This window comes from Ranitomeya variabilis, chromosome 4, assembly GCF_051348905.1.
Source record: "Ranitomeya variabilis isolate aRanVar5 chromosome 4, aRanVar5.hap1, whole genome shotgun sequence".
Classification (NCBI taxonomy): Eukaryota; Metazoa; Chordata; class Amphibia; order Anura; family Dendrobatidae; genus Ranitomeya; species Ranitomeya variabilis.
In genome coordinates, this window is record NC_135235.1 from 369,178,374 (window position 1) to 369,200,330 (window position 21,957).

The following is a 21,957-nucleotide window of genomic DNA, read 5'->3' on the forward strand; positions in this document are numbered from 1 at the left end:
AGCTGCGGTTTTGGTAACGTCACCTTGCCAGCCGCTCAGGCACCTGCACCCCAGCGTTAAGGCTAGGTTCACACAGGTTTTTGATGCTTCAAAATACTCTAATAGTCTTTTATACTGCTTCGCTTTAGTAGTCTGGAAAATCAAAAGCTCTGTGTGAACATGCACAAAGGGGCGATCCATTAAGCCTGGTGGGGTACACGCCAAGCCTACCCGAGGGCGTGCTGGGGTCGCCGAATCCATCCATCCAAGTGCATGTTTTCAGTGCTGTGCGCCTTTGTCAGGAACTGAAGCGGTGTAAGGCTACGTTCACATTTGCGGTCTGCGCCGCAGCGTCGCCGCATGCGTCATGCGGCCCTATATTTAACATGGGGGCGCATGGACATGCGTTGCACTTGCGTTTTGCGACGCATGCGTCACTGCGGCGCACGTGTCCGGGCGCAGAGGACGCAGCAAGTTGCATTTTTGCTGCGTCCAAAATCAACCAAAAAAAGGACGCATGCGTCGCAAAACGCAGCGTTTTGCATGCGTTTTGCTGCGTTTTTGTTTGCGTTGTGCGTTGCGTCGCCGACGCTGCGGCACACAACGCAAATGTGAACGTAGCCTAAGCTGTGATAAAGCCTGCGGCCGCCATGCCTTGTCCTGCCAGTGCACCCCCCATTTATCACCCAACATGGTCAAAGATTTTGCTTAACTTTTCAAAGTATTTCATGCCAGAAAACCCTTTGTTGAATAGGCCCCTAAGAGGGCGCTCTGCAAGATGGGTACACGAAACAAAACTCAAAAGAATGGACTTATATATAGAACAAATAGTATATACAAAATAAATATCAGACTAGATATATAGAAAAATGCCTTTATTTAATAGTGTTGGCAGACAGTAATACTAAAAAAGAGACATGTGCACATGTCTGAACAAATATTCCAAAATATAAAAATATATATATATGTATAAAAAACAAATCATGAGCTTAAATGTCACAAAGAAATAAAAAATATATAATAAAAAATACATATACTACCGGACCCAAGGATTATATCAATTCTATATTATATTGCTCTTAATCATAAGAGTCCCACAGAGTTAAAAAAAGGAATAAATGGGAGATTTTATGGAAACCTAAAAAATATATGTGCGAGATGTGTTTTGCCCTGTTATATGCCCTCTTTGCCCGACGGCTGTAACCGCGGTCCAAAAATCTCTGTTTCCAGGACGTCATCCTGACAGCACCCTGGAGGACGTCCTCCTCCCCTTGCTGGGACAGGAAACACACGAGTTTAAAAGGTCATGTCCCACCCCTAATCCTCAGTGTTTTTCCTGTCCCTGCAAGGAACGGACGCACGAGTGAAAAGCTGCAAGCTTACCGGAGCTCAGGGGGATCGTGCGGCTTGCCAATACCCTTCCCCCTGTCAAGAGGCTCAGGGCAGACACCCTCCGGAGGGGGGTCCCTCTGCTCCAAAGACCAGGAGTGGACGAGGCTCCTGGTGGCAGCCGCTCCTCCCGGTGGGAGGCTCTCGGCTGCGGACGCCATCCACGCTCTGCGGCTTCCAGGGATCAGCGTGGTGTACAGCACGGCGTCTCCAGACGGAAGTGCCCAGGACGCGTCACTTCCGGTTTTCGGCATCCGTTACCGTCACTTCCGGTAACGCTGCAAGCAAAGGGGGAAAGCGTGCGTTCCACTGTGGACCGCATATCGGCTGAAGCGCTCCTGTTCCGACGCTGCAAGCTGCGGGGACCTGCTTCACTCGTCATGGATGCAAGTATGCCGGTCGAGGAGGTGGTAAGTGCGCATAGCGCAGACCCCTACCCGCACTTAGAAGCAGGCTTACCCCAGCGCTTATCCCTATCTTATGTAATTTAAGGATAAGGGAACCCCTGCTGGCCCCTCTGGTTCCTCTGGTCAGGCTAGGAGATCCGGCAAAGACTCGGGAAAATCTGCTAGATGCCCTATCTGTAATGCGAAACTCCCAGATTCCCACGGAAAGACCTTATGTGCAGATTGTACGTCTAAGGTCGTGAGGGACGAACAGCCTACATTACTGTCCGAGATGAGATCCCTTATACGTGAGGAGGTGCAGGCTTCTTTATCCAGTTTGACGCAGAAGCCCAGTCCTATTCCCAGCCGCAAGAGAGCCAGACAGGAACGAGAACCAGAGTTTACTTCTGAAGACAAGTCTAACTCAGAGGACTTCGTCCAGAGGAGGAGGGTGATCTTCCGTCAGGAAGCCAGGACCACCAAAGAAAATATCTCTTCCAGGCAGAAGAGACAAATGATCTGGTGCAGGCAGTACGGTGCACCATGCAGGTAGAAGAGACACCCAAACCACAATCCAGGCAGGACCTGATGTTCGGGGGACTTATGTCACGTCAGCTGACTGTATTCCCTGTTAGCGAGCACATTAAAGCCATGATAATGGAGGAGTGGAAGGAAGCGGAACGCCGGCTGGTGTTATCCAAGGAGTTCAAAGCTCGTCTACCATTTGAACCTGAGGACGTAAAACTATGGGAAGAAATCCCTAAGGTTGACGTTCCGGTGGCAAAGGTGGCTAAAAAGACTGCCATACCATTTGAGGACTCTTCAAGCCTGCGCGATCCCATGGATAGAAAGACTGACATCCTTTTGAAAAGAGCCTGGGAATCTTCCGCGGCTCTAATTAAAACCAACATAGCGGCTACCTCGGTAGCTCGCTCTATGTATCTTTGGATGGGTCAATTGGAAGAACACCTGTCCAATAAGACCCCGAGATCTGAGATCCTAAAATCCATCCCTATTATGAGGTCCGCCACGGCCTTTCTGTCCGATATGACTGCTGAATCAGTCAGATTCTCGGCTAGGAGTGGTTCTTTATCCAACGCGGCTAGGAGGGCGGTCTGGCTAAGATCCTGGTCCGGGGATCGTGCTTCCAAATCTAAGCTATGTTCAATCCCCTTCTCCGGAGCACGGGTATTCGGGCCCCCTCTTGATACTATCCTAGAGTCAGCTTCGGATAAAAAGAAGGGGTTTCCGGAGGACAAAACTAGAAAACCTCAGTCCTTTCGGAAGGGATTTCCCTTCCGAAGACAGTCTGACTCTAGAGGAGGTAGATCCCATAGAGGATCTTATAGGGGCTCCCGTAACCAGGGCAATAGAAACAGAAGTTTCTTTTTCAGTCCCTCCTCAAAATCTAAACCGCAATGACGCCACACTTATAGGGGGGAGGCTCCGTCACTTCGCGCACAAATGGGCCCGAATCACTCAAAACAATTGGGTTCTTCGGACTGTGTCAGAAGGCTACCGTATCGAGTTTTACTCTCCTCCGCCAGACAGATTTATTGCACCTACGGTTATAATGCGAGACTCCCCAATGATGATAGACCTAAAGGACATGCTGTCCTCAGAGGTCATAGTGCCAGTACCACCTCTGGAAGTAAGCCAAGGTCATTACTCCTCCCTTTTCTCCATCGCAAAACCATCCGGCGAATCTCGCACTATAATAAATCTGAAGCCTCTGAATGCCTGAGTAAGGTACAAGAGGTTCCGTATGGAGTCTATTTTTTCGGCGATCCTACTCATAGATCAGAATGCCGTGATGTGCACTCTCGACCTGAAGAGTGCCTACTATCAGGTCCCCGTCCACCCCTCATCTCAGAAGCTTCTGAGGTTTGCGGTAGTTCTGCCATCCGGGACCTGTCACTACCAGTTCCAGTGCCTTCCATTCGGGCTTGCCTCAGCACCCCGTATCTTTACAAAGCTGGTGTCCGAGATCGTCGCTTTCCTAAGAAGTCAGGGGATCATAATAGTCCCATATCTCGACGACTTCCTCCTGGTAGCAAGAACGCCAGAGATTCTATCAGACCACAGGAACCGAACCATTTCGGTGATGGAAGAGTTAGGATGGGTCATAAATTGGAGGAAATCCGACCTAACCCCAAAACACAGGAAAACCTTTCTGGGAGTGTATCTGGACTCGACGAACAGAATATCCCTCCTCCCCGAGTCCAAGTTGGAAGCAATACAGTCCCAAATCCGGATCCTTTTAAGACACGGCGGGTCAATAAGAGTGGCCATGAGAGTCCTCGGCCTAATGACGGCCTGTATTCCGTGTATAAGATGGGCTCAGTTTCATTCCAGACCACTGCAGAAACTAATCCTGTCCAAATGGGACAGACGCCTAGCTTCTCTGGACAGTACTTTGAGGCTAACTCCTCTGGTAAGGGAGTCCCTCCTTTGGTGGACAGAACCAGAAAACCTAAGGAAAGGAGTATTATGGTCTGCCGAGCCCCACGTAGTAGTCACTACAGATGCCAGCGGCTGGGGAGCTCACTTAGAAAACAGGTTCCTTCAGGGGAGATGGCCGGAGGAAGTCACCCAGAGCTTCTCCAACTTCAAAGAGCTGTACGCTGTTTGGGAAGCTTTGAAAAGGAACGAACACATCCTGAAGAATCGCCATATCAGGATAATGTCCAACAATGTGACAACAGTCTCTTTCCTGAAGCATCAGGGAGGCGCAAGACACCATCTGCTTCAGAAGCTGGCGGATCGGATATTTCGGTGGGCAGAAAGATCGGTTCTATCCATCTCAGCGATTCACCTGGAAGGGTCCCAGAACATCATAGCAGATTACCTCAGCAGGACAAGGGTGTTCCCAACAGAATGGGAACTCAACCAGGACATCTTCCAGGAGTTATGTCTTCGTGGGGGACTCCTCGTATAGATCTATTCGCAACCAGGAAAAATTCGAAGGTCTCAAGATTCTTCTCTCTGAACCCTTGGGATCTTCCAGAAGGGATAGACGCTCTGAGCCAAGTCTGGACGGAACCTCTCTCATATGCCTTCCCTCCTCTGGCGTTAATCCCGGCTGTTCTCAGGAAGATCAAACAGGATCAAGCCCGGGTCATATTGATCGTCCCATACTGGCCAAGGAGCTGGTTCTCCCTTCTACTACAGCTGGCAATGGCAGATCCAGTAGAACTTCCTCTCAGACCGGATGTCATCCACCAAGGCCCGGTTCTTCACCCAAACCCAGAGAAGCTCCGTCTAGCAGCATGGATCCTGAGGGGCTCATCTTGAAGGCAAAGGGACTGTCAAGTCGAGTGATAACAACTATCAAGTCCAGTAGAAAGCCTGTTACTTCAGCAATTTACCTAAAAATCTGGAGGCGATTCTGTCTGGAAGGTGGCAGGTCTGAGGTTACGGCAGGCGCTCCTGACTTACCCAGAATCCTGGATTTCCTTCAGGCTGGGTGTGACAAAGGTCTCAAACCTAGCACCTTGAAGGTGCAGATCTCGGCACTTAGCTCCTTCCTTGACTATCCCCTAGCGACTCACCCGTGGATAGTTAAATTCATCAGAGCCACACAAAGGTTGCGCCCTACTATTAGACACTTATCACCTTCTTGGGACCTTAATCTGGTCCTCAGGTTCCTTTGTAAGGACCTTTTATGCTTCCTCCGATAATATTCCCATTTCGGTCCTCACTCGCAAGACGGCATTTCTAGTGGCAATCACCACGGCTAAAAGGGTGGGGGAAATTCAGGCCCTGTGTACTAGGGACCCGTACCTCCAGGTTAGAGACGATTGCCTAATTCTTAAACTGGACCCCTCCTTTATCCCAAAAGTAGGAACAATTAAAAATAGAAACCAAGAAATCGTGTTGCCATCCTTCTGCGATAACCCCACTAATGCTAAAGAAAGGGAATTACATTCTCTGGATGTCAGGCAGGCGGTCCTAGACTACCTGGCAGCCACCAGCTCTTGGCGTACTGATCCGAATTTATTCATTTTGTATGGGGGAAAAAATAAGGGTAAGAAGGCCTCTAAGGCCTCTATCGCTCGGTGGATCACGTCCGTGATCTCGGAGGCCTACCAGTCTCAGGGGGTCCCTCCTCCAGAGGGTCTCCATGTACATTCTACCCGGGGGATAGCTACTTCTTGGGCAGAGAGGGCAGGAGCCTCTTTAGAACAAATTTGTAAGGCCGCAACATGGGCTAGTGCCAACACCTTTTGTAAACATTATAAACTTGATGTTTTGTCTGGTCAACATACTGCTTTTGGGAGGAAGGTTCTCCAAGCGGTAATCCCACCCTGAGGAGGTGCTTTGGTACTCTCCAGGGTGCTGTCAGGATGGCGTCCTGGAAAATAGGTATAAAGCTTACCATTAATGATGTTTCCAGGAGTCCATCCTGACAGCACTAGTAGTTCCCTCCCTCCGATACTGATATCATGTTTTGTTTAAACCTGGCATGTATGTAACATGGTTCTAACATATGATGTAATATGTCTGGATTCAATGTATTATGTTTGATGTCATCATTAAACTACTTTTCTGCATATCCTTGTAGCGGTTCTTGTTACAACACTGAGGATTAGGGGTGGGACATGACCTTTTAAACTCGTGTGTTTCCTGTCCCAGCAAGGGGAGGAGGACGTCCTCCAGGGTGCTGTCAGGATGGACTCCTGGAAACATCATTAACGGTAAGCTTAATACCTATTTTTCAAGTTCCTCAAAATCACTATCTCCAGAACCAATCCTGCGCAATCGTAGGAATTGGCCAATAGGATTGGACCTTATCATAGTCTGAGGGTGTGAGGAGGATGGAAGTAAAAATGAGTTACCGTAACTGCGGTCTGTTACTTCATCTGACCGGACCTTCAAGGTATATTGCTCTTTAATTGTCCTCATACAATTGTGGGATCTTTTTCTATTTTGCACTTTATCACCTTCACAATCTACTATGGATCTAAAGTAATGGAGTTGTCTTATTATAAATTTTTTTTTTTTTTGCCACTCCTAATGAATGAGGTGTTAAGTTAATGTTTTTTTGCACTTTTGTTCAAATATATATTTCCTTGCTGTGATTAATTAGTTTATTATTTATTTTCTACTTCACCTATTCAAATTAATATATATAGTTTTATATGTTTCCATAAAATCTCCAATATATTCCTTTTTTTACTCTGTGGGACTCTTTTATGATTAAGAGCAATATTTATAGAATTTATATAATCCTTGGGTCCGGTAGTATATGTATTTTTTATTATATGTTTTTTATTTCATTGTGATATTTTAGCTCATGATTTGTTTATGTATATGTGTGTGTATCTATATATATCTATCTATATCTATCTATCTATCTATCTATATATATATATATATATATATATATATATATATATATATATATATATATATATATATATATATATATATAATTGTCTAAGGGTTTTTCCGTCTGTCTGTCTGTCTGTCTGTCTGTCTGTCTGTCTTTCTGTCTGTCCTGGAAATCCCGCGTCTCTAATTGGTCGAGGCCGCCAGGCCTCGACCAATCAGCGACGGGCACAGTATCGACGTAGATGTCATAATGGTTCCCATGGCGACGATGATGTCATAAAGGTTGCCTCGACCAATCAGCGACGGGCACAGTCTGCCGCGAATCACATACTACGGGGACATGCATATTCTAGAATACCCGATGCTTTAGAATCGGGCCACAGTCTAGTATATATATATCTATCTATATATCTATCTATCTATCTATCTATCTATATATATATATATATATATATATATATATATATATATATATATATATATATATATATATATATCTTTCTCTCTCTCTCTCTCTCTCTCTCTCTCTCTCTCTCTCTCTCTCTCTCTCTCTCTCTCTCTCTCTCTCTCTCTCTCTCTCTCTCTCTATATATATATATATATATATATATATATATATATATATATATATATATATATATATATTGTTCAAAAGTCCTGCATAGGCGTGAAGAAAACTATATGTTTCATACGTCTGCATCTCTACAGTGAAACTGGTGGAACATATATGTTTTTGTAATCCCTCATTGTATGCCATACTCATTTTTGAATGTCCCAAGTGTATAAATTGTTATGGTATGCGCATTTTTGATAATTTTTTTTACAGCATAACCATACCTACACCAGTACAGTGTGTAGAATGGTGAACAGGTTTCTAAGTTCATTAACTTCCAATGCACGTTCACACAGACTTAAATTTTACTTTTTAAGATTTATTATTTTTTATTTAATTCAGAGTCCTGAAAAGGGCTTTTTTAGTGCATCTTTAGCTTCTAATACTTTATTGGCCAGCCTTTGCTCTTGAGCACCAGCTTGCATCTCTGTGGCATTGAGTGAACAAGCTTCTGCAGATGTTCATGAGTGATGATGTGGTTCCAGGCCTGTATCAGAGCCTCAATCAACTCACTCTTGGTCCTTGGCTGTTTTCTAGATATCTCTAATGATACCTTGTGCCACACATTTTTTATTAGATTGAGGTCCGGGGACTGAGCTGGCCAGTCAATAGTAGCCACGTTGTTCTTTTCTCTAGTCACCTTCCACGACAGCCACTTCGGAGGTTGTCTTCCCCGCCCTAATAGGGGACAGGAACACAAAGATGTTAAATACCCCTCCCCTTCCTGCACCGCCAGTGTTTTCCTGTCCCCTATGGGGCATGAAGAGAGTCTGAAGGGGCTGCCGTGGCCGGCGACCGGAGCTCCACTTACCAGAAGCCGGGCAGCATGAGGTCGGGTGTCTCTCCTCAAAGATTGCTGCTCCCGTCTCCTCTCTTCGGAGGGACTCGGGACCTTCCCGCCCCTCCTGCGCTCCCTTCGCGGAGTAATGCGGGGCGGTGACGTGCGTACTGGGGGCCTCCTGCCGTCCCCCGGTTTCCTCCTCCCTGCTGCAAGCGCTGGAGGTGGCACGCGTCCCGGAGTCTGTGGCCGGCCGATGGCTGGATCACTTCCGGGTTTACGCGCGTCACTTCCGGTTCACTCAGGTGCATTCCAGGAAGCACGCGCCGGCAATGGCGTCCAAGCAGCAAGAACACGCCATACAGCAGCGTTTCGGGGGCGTCCCAGGACCTACCCCAATCGGGCGATGGTGGGGGGAGGAGGACCATGACGCTGGGCCTTCGATCCTATATAAGAGATCCAGGTAGCAAGGTAAGCTGTCAGACTGTTCACTACATGACGGACATGGACGGTGACAGACCCCCTTGCACTGCAGCCGCAGATGCCAGCGTTCCCCCTCCTACCCAAGTAAGTAGCAGGGATTGGGCCCAGTTATCCCATATATACGTGTATGCATATATGCATATATAGTTATGTACCCTTAGTGGCTTAGCAAACCCTCTTTCTCTCTTTTAATAGGGAGAAAAGGTTTCTGATCCTAGAAAGTCAAGCCGCAGATGTAAAGTATGTGCGACCAAACTCCCATTGACGTACGGGAAAAAGCTCTGCCAATCCTGTACGGATGAGGTCCTACGCGCTGAACAGCCCTCGCTGCTGGATAGCATTAGATCCCTCATTAAGGATGAGGTCCATTCTTCTATGGCCACCTTCTCACAGATGTCGGTGCCTCAGCCACCCCCTCCAAAGAAGAGGAAAAAAGCCCCAGTAGAATCCGACCCGGACTCAGGAGAAATCCAGTCCTCGGGTTCGGAAGATGACTGGGAAAATGAAGGCTCCACTTCTACCCCCACCCTTAAATCAGAAAACAAAAAATACTATTTTAAATCTGAGGACATGAGTGACCTAATCAGTTTAGTAAGAGGCACCATGGGGGTAGAGGATGAAGAAGTTACACTCACAGTACAAGATGAGATGTTTGAGGGTCTGAAGCCCAAAGATCAAAAAGGGTTTCCGGTACATAAGAATTTACGAGATCTAATTCTTCATGAATGGAACCTCCCTGAAAAAGGTTTGACTGTGCCATCAGAGCTAAAAAACTGGTGTCCATTGGACAGGGATAACTCTCTATGGGAGACCCCGAAAGTGGATGTACAGGTGTCCAGGGTAACTAAGAAGACAGCCCTTCCATTTGAGGACTCTTCGCAACTCAAGGATCTGATGGATCGTAAAATAGAGAGTTTGTTAAAAAAGTCCTGGGACACCTCCACAAATTTACTAAAGTCCAATATTGCCTCCACTTGCGTGGCCAGATCTCTATTTGTCTGGTTACGCAAGCTTGAGGATCACTTGACACAGGGTACCCCAAGGGAGGAAATTTTAGACTCTCTGCCCTTGGTACAGAAGGCAACGGGATTCCTAGCTGACGCTTCTGCTGAATCGGTCCGTGTAGCCGCAAAAGCTGCCGTCCTTTCCAACTCATCCAGAAGAGCACTTTGGATAAAATCCTGGGGAGGCGATTTTGTCTCCAAGTCCAAATTATGTAGCATACCCTTTCAGGGTCATAATGTGTTTGGACCCGTTCTGGATGACATTTTGGATAAGGCGGCAGATAAAAAGAAATCTCTCCCTGAGCAGAAGATTCCTAAAAAACGCTTTTTTCGTCCCTCCAGTGACCAATCTTCACAGAGAGGAAAAGGCAAAACGGGAAGGTGGAGCTATCCCAAGGGAGGCAGGGGAAAAAATATCCTGGCCCCCCAGGCCCAACAGACCCCAGATAAGCAATGACTGTGCTCCGGTCGGGGGTCGACTCTCACGTTTTTTCACCAAGTGGCAGAACATCTCCACAAATCAGTGGGTCCTTCGTACAGTTCAAGAGGGACTAAAAATAGAATTCGTGAGACCACCCCCTCAATGCCTAAGGATAACCTCCCTTCAAAACCCAGACCTCCAAAACTCCTTGTTACAAGATCTACAAAAATTACTGCGGTCAAATGTAATCTCGCAGGTACCGAAATTGGAGGAAGGACGTGGTCATTATTCACGCCTTTTTCTGATAACCAAGCCATCGGGGAAGAACAGAATTATCATAAATTTGAAACCCTTGAACGAATCAGTCCGGTACAGGAGATTCAAAATGGAGACAGTCAAATCTGTAATCCCCCTCATCGGTCAAAATTGGATGATGGCGACTGTGGATCTGAGGGATGCGTATTACCATGTGCCAATCCACCCAGAGCACAGGAAATTCCTCAGATTCGCAGTGTCCAAGGGTCACCAGATCAAACATTTCCAGTTCAATGTCCTCCCCTTCGGCATCTCATCAGCCCCACGGGTTTTCACGAAAATTATGGCAGAAGCAATAATCTTCATCCGTCAACAGGGAATATGCATCGTCCCGTATTTAGACGACTTCCTGATTATGGCTCCATCTGCCCCCCGTCTGGAAACAGATGTATCAAAGACCCTGGAAATATTACAAACTCTGGGTTGGATCCCAAATCTGGAGAAGTCAGAGATCCGTCCCTCCACAAGGAGAAAATTTCTGGGGGTGCTACTGGACTCGGAAGTAAGAACATCTTTTCTGCCCAAAGATCATCAAATCAACCTTGTCCGCAAAGTAGCCAAATTCAGGGGCCAGCTTGCACCGACCCTCAGAGAATCAATGTCTGTACTAGGGTCCCTGACCGCATGTATACAATCAGTGTCCTGGGCCCAGGCTCACACACGAGCTCCCCAGACTTACGTACTCCTACATTCCAGGAGACGACAGATTCCATTGAGTCAAAAGATTCCTCTCCCTGGCCATGTAAAAGCATCTCTAAAATGGTGGCTAAATTACCAAAATATCCAGAGAGGAGTCAGCTGGGATCACCTTCCCCTAAAAACACTCCGCTCAGATGCCAGCAAAAGAGGCTGGGGTGCAGTGGTAGAGGGTTTCCACTTTCAGGGTCAATGGGCATCGAATATCAGCAGCAGCTCCTCGAATCTAAGGGAACTAAAAGCTGTAGAAGAAGCCCTAAAAGCGTCATCTTCGCTGATCAAGAATCATCTCGTTCGTATTTACTCGGACAATATGACCACGGTAGCCTATCTACGACACCAGGGAGGAACGAAGTATGCCTCTCTGAAGGAAGTAGCTGCAAGAATATTTTTCTGGGCAGAGAAAAACCTTCTATCGGTCACAGCGATACATCTGAGGGGGTTAGACAACACTCAGGCGGATTTCCTCAGCAGGAAAGACGTTCATCCAGGAGAGTGGTCCCTAGACCAAACAGTGTTTCAATCCCTAGCCTCAAAATGGGGTACTCCAGAGGTGGATCTATTCGCCAACAGGCAAAATGCGAAGGTAGAAACATTTTTCTCCCTTCATCACAAAGACAAGGCACAGAGAATAGATGCCTTCTTACAGCAGTGGAAGTTCAACCTTGCATATGCTTTTCCTCCCATTCCCATGCTGGGGAAAACTCTGCAAAAGATCAGAGCGGATGGAGTGACCACAATTTTGATTGCCCCATTATGGCCCGGGAGGAGTTGGTACGGCGCCCTATTAGATATGGCCCTGGAAGGTCCCTGCCTTCTACCTCAAAAGCTCGATCTCCTACATCAGGGTCCCCTACTACATCCAGACCTAAACAGGTTGAACTTGGCAGCATGGCTACTGAAGCCACAATCTTAAAAGCTAAAGGTCTCTCGGACGACGTAATTCAGACCCTTCAAAAAAGCAGGAAAGCGGTAACCAACGCCATCTATACTAAGGTCTGGAAAAAATGTACGTCCTGGTGCTCCCCAGAAATTCCAGACCCCTTCAATCCTGATATAGCAAAAATCCTGCAATTTTTACAGAAGGGCTTGGAAATGGGCCTTACCCCTAGCACACTCAAAGTGCAAGTATCGGCCCTTAGTAGCTTTTTTGATTACAGCTTAGCCAATCACCGCTGGATCAAACGATTCATGACAGCAGCATCCAGAATTTGTCCTACGCTCCGTAGTAAGGTGCCTTCCTGGGACCTCAATACAGTACTTAACGCACTAACCCAGAGTCCATTTGAACCCCTGGATGCTATAACCATAAAGAACTTAACTTTAAAAACAGTCTTTCTGGTAGCAATCACTACGGCTAGACGGATTGGTGAGTTACAGGCCCTGTCGATACAGGATCCTTATCTAACGGTCACTACGGATAGCATTATACTAAAACTAGACCGGTCCTTTTTACCTAAAGTGGTCTCGAATTTCCACAGAGATCAGGACATTCTACTACCTTCATTTTGCCCAAACCCCTCCAACCCTAAAGAACAGGCCTTCCACACCTTGGATGTTCGCAGGGTGGTCTTATCTTACTTACAACAGACTGAAGCCTGGCGAACTGATCAAAATTTATTCATCCAGTTCTCGGGACGAAACAAGGGAAAGAAGGCGGCAAAAAACACTATTGCAAGATGGATCAAACAGTCTATTTGTCTGGCATATTCATCACAGGGACTGGATCCACCTGCCTCTCTAAAAGCACACTCTACCCGAGCGATGGCAACATCATGCGCAGAGAGGGGGAATGCCTCATCAGAGCAGATTTGCAGAGCCGCCACCTGGTTGTCCATCCATACGTTCACCAGACATTACCGGCTTAATTTCAATAGGGATTTAACATTTGGCAGACGTGTTCTGCAGGCTGTGGTCCCTCCCTAGAGAAATTAGTTGTTGGTACTACTCCGAAGTGGCTGTCGTGGAAGGTGACTAGAGAAAATAGAATTAGTTCTTACCGGTAATTCGGTTTCTAGGAACCTTCCACGACAGCACTAATTTCCCTCCCTATCTGATATTCTTATTGGATGATTCCTGCACTTTTGTGGTAATTATACATGCTACGGTGTCCAGGAAAACACTGGCGGTGCAGGAAGGGGAGGGGTATTTAACCTCTTCGTGTTCCTGTCCCCTATTAGGGCGGGGAAGACAACCTCCGAAGTGGCTGTCGTGGAAGGATCCTAGAAACCGAATTACTGGTAAGAACTAATTCTATTTTTTTTCCATTCCATTACTGTCTTAGCTCTGTGAAAAGGAGCATTATTATCCTGGAAGATATAATCCCCTGAAAACAGGTGTTGAGCAGAAGGCAGCATTTTTTTATTAACCCCTTAACGACCGCCGATACGCCTTTTAACGGCGGCGGCTAAGGGTACTTAAAACACAGCGCCGTTAATTAACGGCGCTATGGAAAAAGTGAATAGCGCCCCCCAGAGTCGGATTTTCTCTGGGGTCTCGGTTGCCGAGGGTAGCCGAGACCCCAGAGAACATGATTCGGGGGGTTTTTACCGACCCCCGAGTTGCGATCGCCGGTAATTAACCGTTTACCGGCGGTCGCAACAAAAAAAAACAAAACGCGATTTGCCTTTTAATTTCTCTGTCCTCCGATGTGATCGCACATCGGAGGACAGAGAAATAGGGTCCCCGATGGCCCCGATAGCCCCCCAATACTCACCTATCTCCCCCGGTGCTCCTCGTGGCTCCCGATGGGCGCCGCCATCTTTTTTCCGGGAAAAAATGGCGGGCGCAGTACGCCCGCCGCCTGGCACCCGTCAGATCTTTGGGGTCTCGGCTGCCGGGGGTAGCCGAGACCCCAAAGAACATGATCGGGGTCGGTTTGCACCGACCCCTGTTTTGCGATCGCCGGTAATTAACAGATTACCGGCGACCGCAAAAAAAAAAAAAAAAAAAGCGATCTGTAATTCTCTGTCCTCTGATGTGATCGCACATCAGAGGACAGAGAAATAGGGGGATTCGGGGACCCTAACATACTCACCCGGTGTCCCTTGGTCCTCTTCTGTCTTCTCCTGCCGGCCGGCTTCTTCGTCGGGAAAGAAAATGGCGGGCGCATGCGCAGTGCGCCCGCCATCTGCTGCCATCTGCCGGCCGGCAGGAGAGACGAGTTGGGGCTAAAATTAGGGTTAGGGTTAGAGTTAGGATTAGAGTTAGAGTTAGGGTTAGGGTTAGAGTTAGGGTTAGGGTTGGGGCTAAATTTAGGGTTAGGGCTAGGGTTAGGGTTAGGCTACTTTCACACTAGCGTTTTTTGGCTTCCGTCGCAATGCGTTGTTAGAGAAAAAACGCATCCTGCAAAAGTGCTTGCAGGATGCGTTTTATCTCCATTGGCTTGCATTTGCGACGGATTGCCACATGTCGCATCCGTCGTGCTTTGGCGGACCGTCGGCACAAAAAAAGCTACATGTAACTTTTTTGTGCGACGTGTCCGCCATTTCCGACCGCGCATGCGCGGCCGGAACTCCGCCCCCGCCTCCCCGCACCTCACAATGGGGCAGCGGATGCGTTGAAAAAACAGCATCCGCTGCACCCGTTGTGTGGCGCTTACAACGCTAGCGTCGGTACGTCGGCCCGACACACTGCGATGGGCCAAGTAGCCTTAGGCTTCTTTCACACTTGCATCGGTACGGGGCGGTCGCAATGCGTCGGCCCGTCGTACCGACGCATGTTGTGAAAATTGTGCACAACGTGGGAAGCGGATGCAGTTTTTCAACGCATCCGCTGCCCAGTCTATGTCCTGGGGAGGAGGGGGCAGAGTTATGGCCACGCATGCGCGGAAATGGCGGACGCGACGTACAAAAAAAAGGTTACATTGAACTTTTTTTGTGACGACGGGGCTAAAGTTATGGTTAGGGTTGGGGCTAAAGTTAGGGTTAGGGTTGGGGCTAAAGTTAGGGTTAGAGTTGGGGTTAGGGTTTGGATTATTAGGGTTGGGATTAGGGTTACGTTTGGGATTAGGGTTGGGATTAGGGTTACGTTTGGGATTAGGGTTAGGGGTGTGTTGGATTTACGGTTTTGATTAGGGTTATGGTTAGGGTTGAGATTAGGGCTGTTTTGGGGTTAGGGTTGTGATTATCGTTAGGGTGGTGATTAGGATTATGGATCGGGTTAAGATTAGGGTTAGGGGTGTGTTGGAGTTAGGGTTGGAGTTATAATTTGGGGGTTTCCACTGTTTAGGTACATCAGGGGGTCTCCAAACACGACAGCCAATTTTGCGCTAAAAAAGTCAAATGGTGCTCCCTCCCTTCTGAGCTCTGCCGTGCGCCCAAACAGTGGTTTACCCCCACATATAGGGTATCAGCGTACTCGGGATAAATTGAACAACAACTTTTGGGGTCCAATTTCTCCTGTTACCCTTGTGAAAATAAAAACTTGGGGGCTAAAAATCTTTTTTGTGGGAAAAAAAAATATTTTTTTATTTTCACTACTCTGCATTATAAACCTCTGTGAAGCACTTGAGCATTCAAAGTTCTCATTACATATCTAGATAAGTTCCTTAGGGGGTCTAGTTTCCAAAATGTGGTCACTTGTGGGGGGTTTCTTCTGTTTAGGTACATCAGGGGCTCTGCAAACGCAACATAACACCCACAGACAATTCTATCAAAGTCTGAATTCCAAAATGGCGCTCCTTCTCTTCCGAGCTCTGCCGTGTGCCAAAACAGTGGTTTACCCCCACATATGGGGTACCAGCATACTCAGGACAAATTGGACAACAACTTTTGGGGTCCAATTTCTCTTGTTACCCTTGTGAAAATAAAAACTTAAGGGCTAAAAAAATCTTTATTGTTAAAAAAAAATATTTTTTATTTTCACGACTCTGCATTATAAACTTCTGTGATGCACTTGGGCATTCAAAGTTCTCACTACACATCTAGATAAGTTCCATGGGGGGTCTAGTTTCCAAAATGGGGTCACTTTTGGGGGGTTTCTACTGTTTAGGCACATCAGGGGGGCTCTCCAAACGCGACATGGCGTCCGATCTCAATTCCAGTCAATTTTGCATTGAAAAGTCAAATGGCGCTACTTTGCTTCCGAGCTCAGCCATGCGCCCAAACAGTGGTTTACCCCCACATATGGGGTGTCGGCGTACTCAAGACAAATTGTACAACAACTTCTGGGGTCCATTTTCTCCTGTTACCCTTGGTAAAATAAAAATTTGGAGGCAAAAAGATCATTTTTGTAGAAAAAATGCGATTTTTTTATTTTCACAGCTCTACGTTATAAACTTCTGTGAAGCACCTGGGGGTTTAAAGTGCTCACCACACATCTAGATAAGTTCCTTAAGGGGTCTAGTTTCCAAAATGGTGTCATTTGTGGGGGGTCTCCACTGTTAAGGCACATCAGCAGCTCTCCAAACGTGACATGGCATCCGATCTCAATTCCAGCCAATTCTACATTGAAAAAGTAAAACGACACTCCTTCTCTTCCAAGCTCTGCGGTGCGCCCAAACAGTGGTTTATCCCCACATATGGGGTATTGACGTACTCAGGAGAAATTGCACAACAACTTTTGTGGTCTAATTTCTCCTGTTACCCTTGTAAAAATAAAAATTTGGGGGCAAAAAGATCATTTTTGTAGAAAAAATGTGATTTTTTATTTTCACGGCTCTACGTTATAAACTTCTGTGAAGCACTTGGGGGTTCAAAGTGCTCATCACACATCTAGATAAGTTCCTTAAGGGGTCTAGTTTCCAAAATGGTATCAATTGTGGGGGGTTTCCACTGTTTAGGCACATTAGGGGCTCTCCAAACGCGACATGGCGTCTGATCTCAATTCCAGCCAATTCTGCATTGAAACAGTCAAACGGTGCTCCTTCACTTCCAAGCTCTGCGGTGCGCCCAAACAGTGGTTTACCTCCACATATGGGGTATTGGCGTACTCAGGAAAAATTGCACAACAAAATTTGTGGTTAAATTTCTGTTTTTACACTTGTGAAAATTAAAAAAAATGGTTCTGAAGTAAAATGTTTGCAAAAAAAAGTTAAATGTTCATTTTTTTCTTCCACATTGTTTCAGTTCCTGTGAAATACGTAAAGGGTTAATAAACTTCTTGAGTGTGGTTTTGAGCAGCTTGAGGGGTGCAGTTTTTAGAATGGTGTCACACTTGGTTATTTTCTATCATATAGACCCCTCAAAATGACTTCAAAGGTGATGTGGTCCCTAAAAAAAACATGGTGTTGTAAAAATGAGAAATTGCTGGTCAACTTTTAACCCTTATAACTCCCTAACAAAAAAAAAAATTGTTTCCAAAATTGTGCTGATGTAAAGTAGACATGTGGGAAATGTTATTTATTAACTATTTTTTGTGACATATCTCTCTGATTTAAGGGCATAAAAATACAAACTTTGAAAATTGCAAAATTTTAAAAATTTTCGCCATATTTCCATTTTTTCATAAATAATCGCAAGTAATATCGAAGAAATGTTACCACTAACTTGAAATACAATATGTCACGAAAAAACAGTCTCAGAATCAGCGGGATCCAATAAAGCGTTCCAGAGTTATAACCTCTTAAAATGACACTGGTCAGAATTGTAAAAATTGGCTCGGTCATTAAGTACCAAATTGGCTCTGTCACTAAGGGGTTAAGGATGTCTATGCATTTTTTTGCATTAACCATACCCTCCACAATATGAAGCCTTCCAACACCATTGGCTGTCATACAGCCCCAGACCATTGCTTTCATCGGATGTTTCACAGAGAAGCTCAAACACTCTGGCTTGTACTCTTCATGTGGGAACCTTCTCACATAAGACTTGCCATCATTTCCTAAAATGCAAAAAGTGCTTTCATCACTAAATAGCACTTTTTCCCACTCCTCCTTCCTCCATTTTAAATATTTCAATGCCCACGATCCTCCACTGACAAAAATCTGAAGGCTCCCATCATAAAACTCTACAGTATGATTCACTAGATAGACCAACAGATAAAACAAACAAAGCAGCAGATATGATGCAATGTAATGCAATGTGATTGGCTGCCATATCCAGGTTATGATTGGTCACAAGAACCTCATCTGTGATTGGCTAATTTTGGATCTGAAGCTGTACAATATTTAGTTGTGCTTTCAATTCCCATATTTTTGCAATAATTTCAGGCAAAACTGCTTCAAAAGCTAAAAATATTACAGGGAGAGAATGCAAAATTGTATTCTGAACAAAACCATATATAATATGTCATATTAGCATCGAAGATATTCGACAGAAAACGTTTAAAACTTGAGAATTCAATTTATTCTATGCCTATGCAGACTTTTGAACACCACTGTAATTGTCTAAGGGTTTTTCTGTCTGTCCTGGAAATCCCACGTCTCTGATTGGTCGAGGCCGCCTGGGCCTAGACCAATCAGTGACGGGCACAGTATCGACATAATGTCATAATGGTTGCCATGGCGACGGTGATGTCATAAAGGTTGCCTTGACCAATCAGCGACGGGCACAGTCTGCCGCGAATTCTGGAATCATCATTGTCCATATACTACGGGGACATGCATATTCTAGAATACCCGATGCATTAAAATCGGGCCGCAATCATATATATATATATATATATATATATATATATATATATATATATATATATATATAATTATTTTGGAGTATTTGTTCAGACATGTGCACATGTCTCTTTTTTAGCATTACTGTCTGCCAACACTATTAAATAAAGGCATTTTTCTATATATCTAGTCCGATATATTTATTTATATAAACTATTTGTTCTACTGTATATATAAGTCCATTCTTTTGAGTTTTGTTGTTTTTCTTTTTGAGTGGTTTCCACTCTTTTTTTCACTTTCTAGCTACCACTGTGGAAGGGCAATTATATATACAGACACATATGCTTGTGTATATGCATGTATAACCCTTATATAATTCAATAGTTCAATCTGGTGTATTCCCATTAAGTGTTCTCCCCTATATAAAGATGGGTACACGGTAGCGGAGAAGACGGTTAGACTACGTTCACACAGAATTTTTTTTTCCCATGGATTTTTCTGCCTGAAAAGCTGCGTTTGACGCGGTTTGTGTATGGGACGTTTTTCTTGTGCTTCGGTTTATTCCATAGTGAAATTTGTATCCTTGTATTCAAGCAGAAACTCCTCAACAATTGGCATGTTGCTGCTTTATTCCACATGAAAGCAAACCGCCCCCTGTGCACTGTAGGGAGAATGAGTAGTGGGTTTCCTATGGAAATGAACAGCACATTACTGGAAGCATTTTTCGTGTTGGTTTTATAGCAGAATCTGCAGTAAAATTACATAAAATAACTCAGTCTTTCCCTGAAATTTACCTGCTGTATAGGTTTAATATTCAAAGAATATCTGCTGAAAATCCACCTCTTCTGTAATGAAATCTGCAGTGAAAACACATATTTTAGTGCAGTGTAAGACAATTTGCAGATCACATGTTTTTTTTGGCATGATGAACCACTTGGGGTACGTTTCCACGGTCAGTAAACGCTGCGGGTTGGACATTGCGTACCTCCACAGCGTCCGACCCGCAATGTTCAGATGTTACAGCATAGTGGGTGGGATTTTAAGAAATCCCATGCACACTATGTGTTCAGAGAAGCCTGCGGATCACCCACAGAGAATGACATGTGGCGTCTTTCCAGATCGCAACATGTCTATTTATCTTATGGAGATGCGAGCTTCTGCAAGATAAATTTCACCCATACAATGTATTGGACACGGTGAATCCACACGGTTCGGTGAACACATGCGGAATCACCTGCGTACAAAAGTCGGCTAAGTATTGAATATACTGTGTGTGTGTGTGTATGTAGGCTTTCGTCCAAACCCTGCAAAACGAGATTTGGTCATATGCGGCGATAGAGCCATAAACTATAATGGTGCAGACATGAAGGCCGGCACTGACGCTGTCCACTAGGTGTATACACCAGAAAATGATGCATGTCAGAATACACATTGACTGTCGGCACCATTTTAGTCTATGGCCTGTTTGCACATACGCCTGAATCCAGTTTTGCAGGAGGGTTTTGACCCAATGGGACCAACAAACATGGGCAAAAAACTTATGTGAAAGGAGTCTTAGGCTACTTTCCCACGATTAGCTTCTAACGCTGCAATTTTTGCACCTATTATTTAAATCGGGTTACTTGCTTTTGATGGCGTCTTTGGCACTTCGTTTTTTTTTTTGTCTCTGTGGGTCATGCTTTAAATAAAGCTGCTTTATTTTTGATACTTCTGGTATTTGACTATTTGACAAAATATTACATAATATTCATATATACATAGGTGCTTGTCACGACTCACAGGGAGGGTATCTTTATTATCCCCACCGCTCACACTAATATGTCATGAACCGGGGTTGTTTGGTTGCCCCAGTTCTTTCTGAAGGGGATTTATCTATATCCCACTTCCCAGTTCCGGTTTGGAACTTGCAGCTCTCTGGCACCCCCCTTACCCTCAGGTCAGACAGGGTACTGCACCTATGATAATTAGTTGCCAGAAAGGCTGCCTTACTTTTTTACTGGCTAATGGGCACACTGCAGCGAGGGCGACCTAACCACTCCCACTCAGGCGGGAACAATAATTATCAATGCCGTCCGTCACTACCCAGTTTCCCAAACGCACAGGACAAATCCGCTGCCACCAGCTCTGATTTCTTAATTAATAACGGGTCTAGAGTCTAGTAGTGTAATTCACTTCAGAGGACGTGACAGTACTAGCTTCGCTTCTCCTTGCTCTATAACGTAATTTTATATATTTTACTCCAAAAAGGTAGACTGTGTTTACAAATGGGTAAAAGGATATTATAAAAGAGAAGTATCGTGTGTACAGTACAATTACAGATAAAAAGATTAACAGAAGAAAATCGACTTACAGTTCGTTCATATCATGCTGACCATGTGCTAAGGGGGATGGGCAAATATCCCAGAGCATGACAGATCAGACTCTCAGCTCGTTCCTTGGACAAAAGACTGGTGAAGACTGATGTCTCTCACTTATCTCCGTTCCCAAAACCAAAGCACTCCCCCTGCGGCGACCTCACTCAGAAGCTGAATACTCCTCTTTCTTAACATTATGAAAAGCCATTTTTCCGAATATTTTGGCGTATGAACCTCGTAGGAGAAAGACAAAGTTATCACTATGCTCAGCAAGTCCTGAAGGTTAATTTAAGTAAAACACGGTTTGGCTGGGAGCCCCAATTAAGCAGTAATGCGTTTCTCACTTTCAGCTAAGTGCTGGGCTCCCCAACCCCACCAGCTAGGAGCCCTGTGGTTTCCAGAAATATGAACAGCCTATTTTTGTGACTATCCTGTTTTGATATATTTGGTCTTAACCCCTTCATGACCCCAGCTTTTTTTCCAGTTTTGCGTTTTCGTTTTTCGCTCCCCTCCCCAGAGCGATACCTTTTTTATTTTTCTGTCAATATGGCCATGTGAGGACTTATTTTTTGCAGGACAAGTTGTACTTTTGAACGACATCATTGATTTTAGCATGTTATTTACTAGAAAATGGGAAAAAAGTTCCAAGTATGGTG

At 45.4% G+C, this 21,957-nt stretch overlaps 1 protein-coding gene across 3 annotated transcripts in view; it reads left to right on the plus strand.

Moving 5' to 3' along the window:
- Positions 1 to 21,957, plus strand: part of LOC143764782 (proprotein convertase subtilisin/kexin type 4-like) — a 353,321-nt gene that overhangs the window by 396 nt on the left and 330,968 nt on the right. The window lies entirely within an intron of this gene.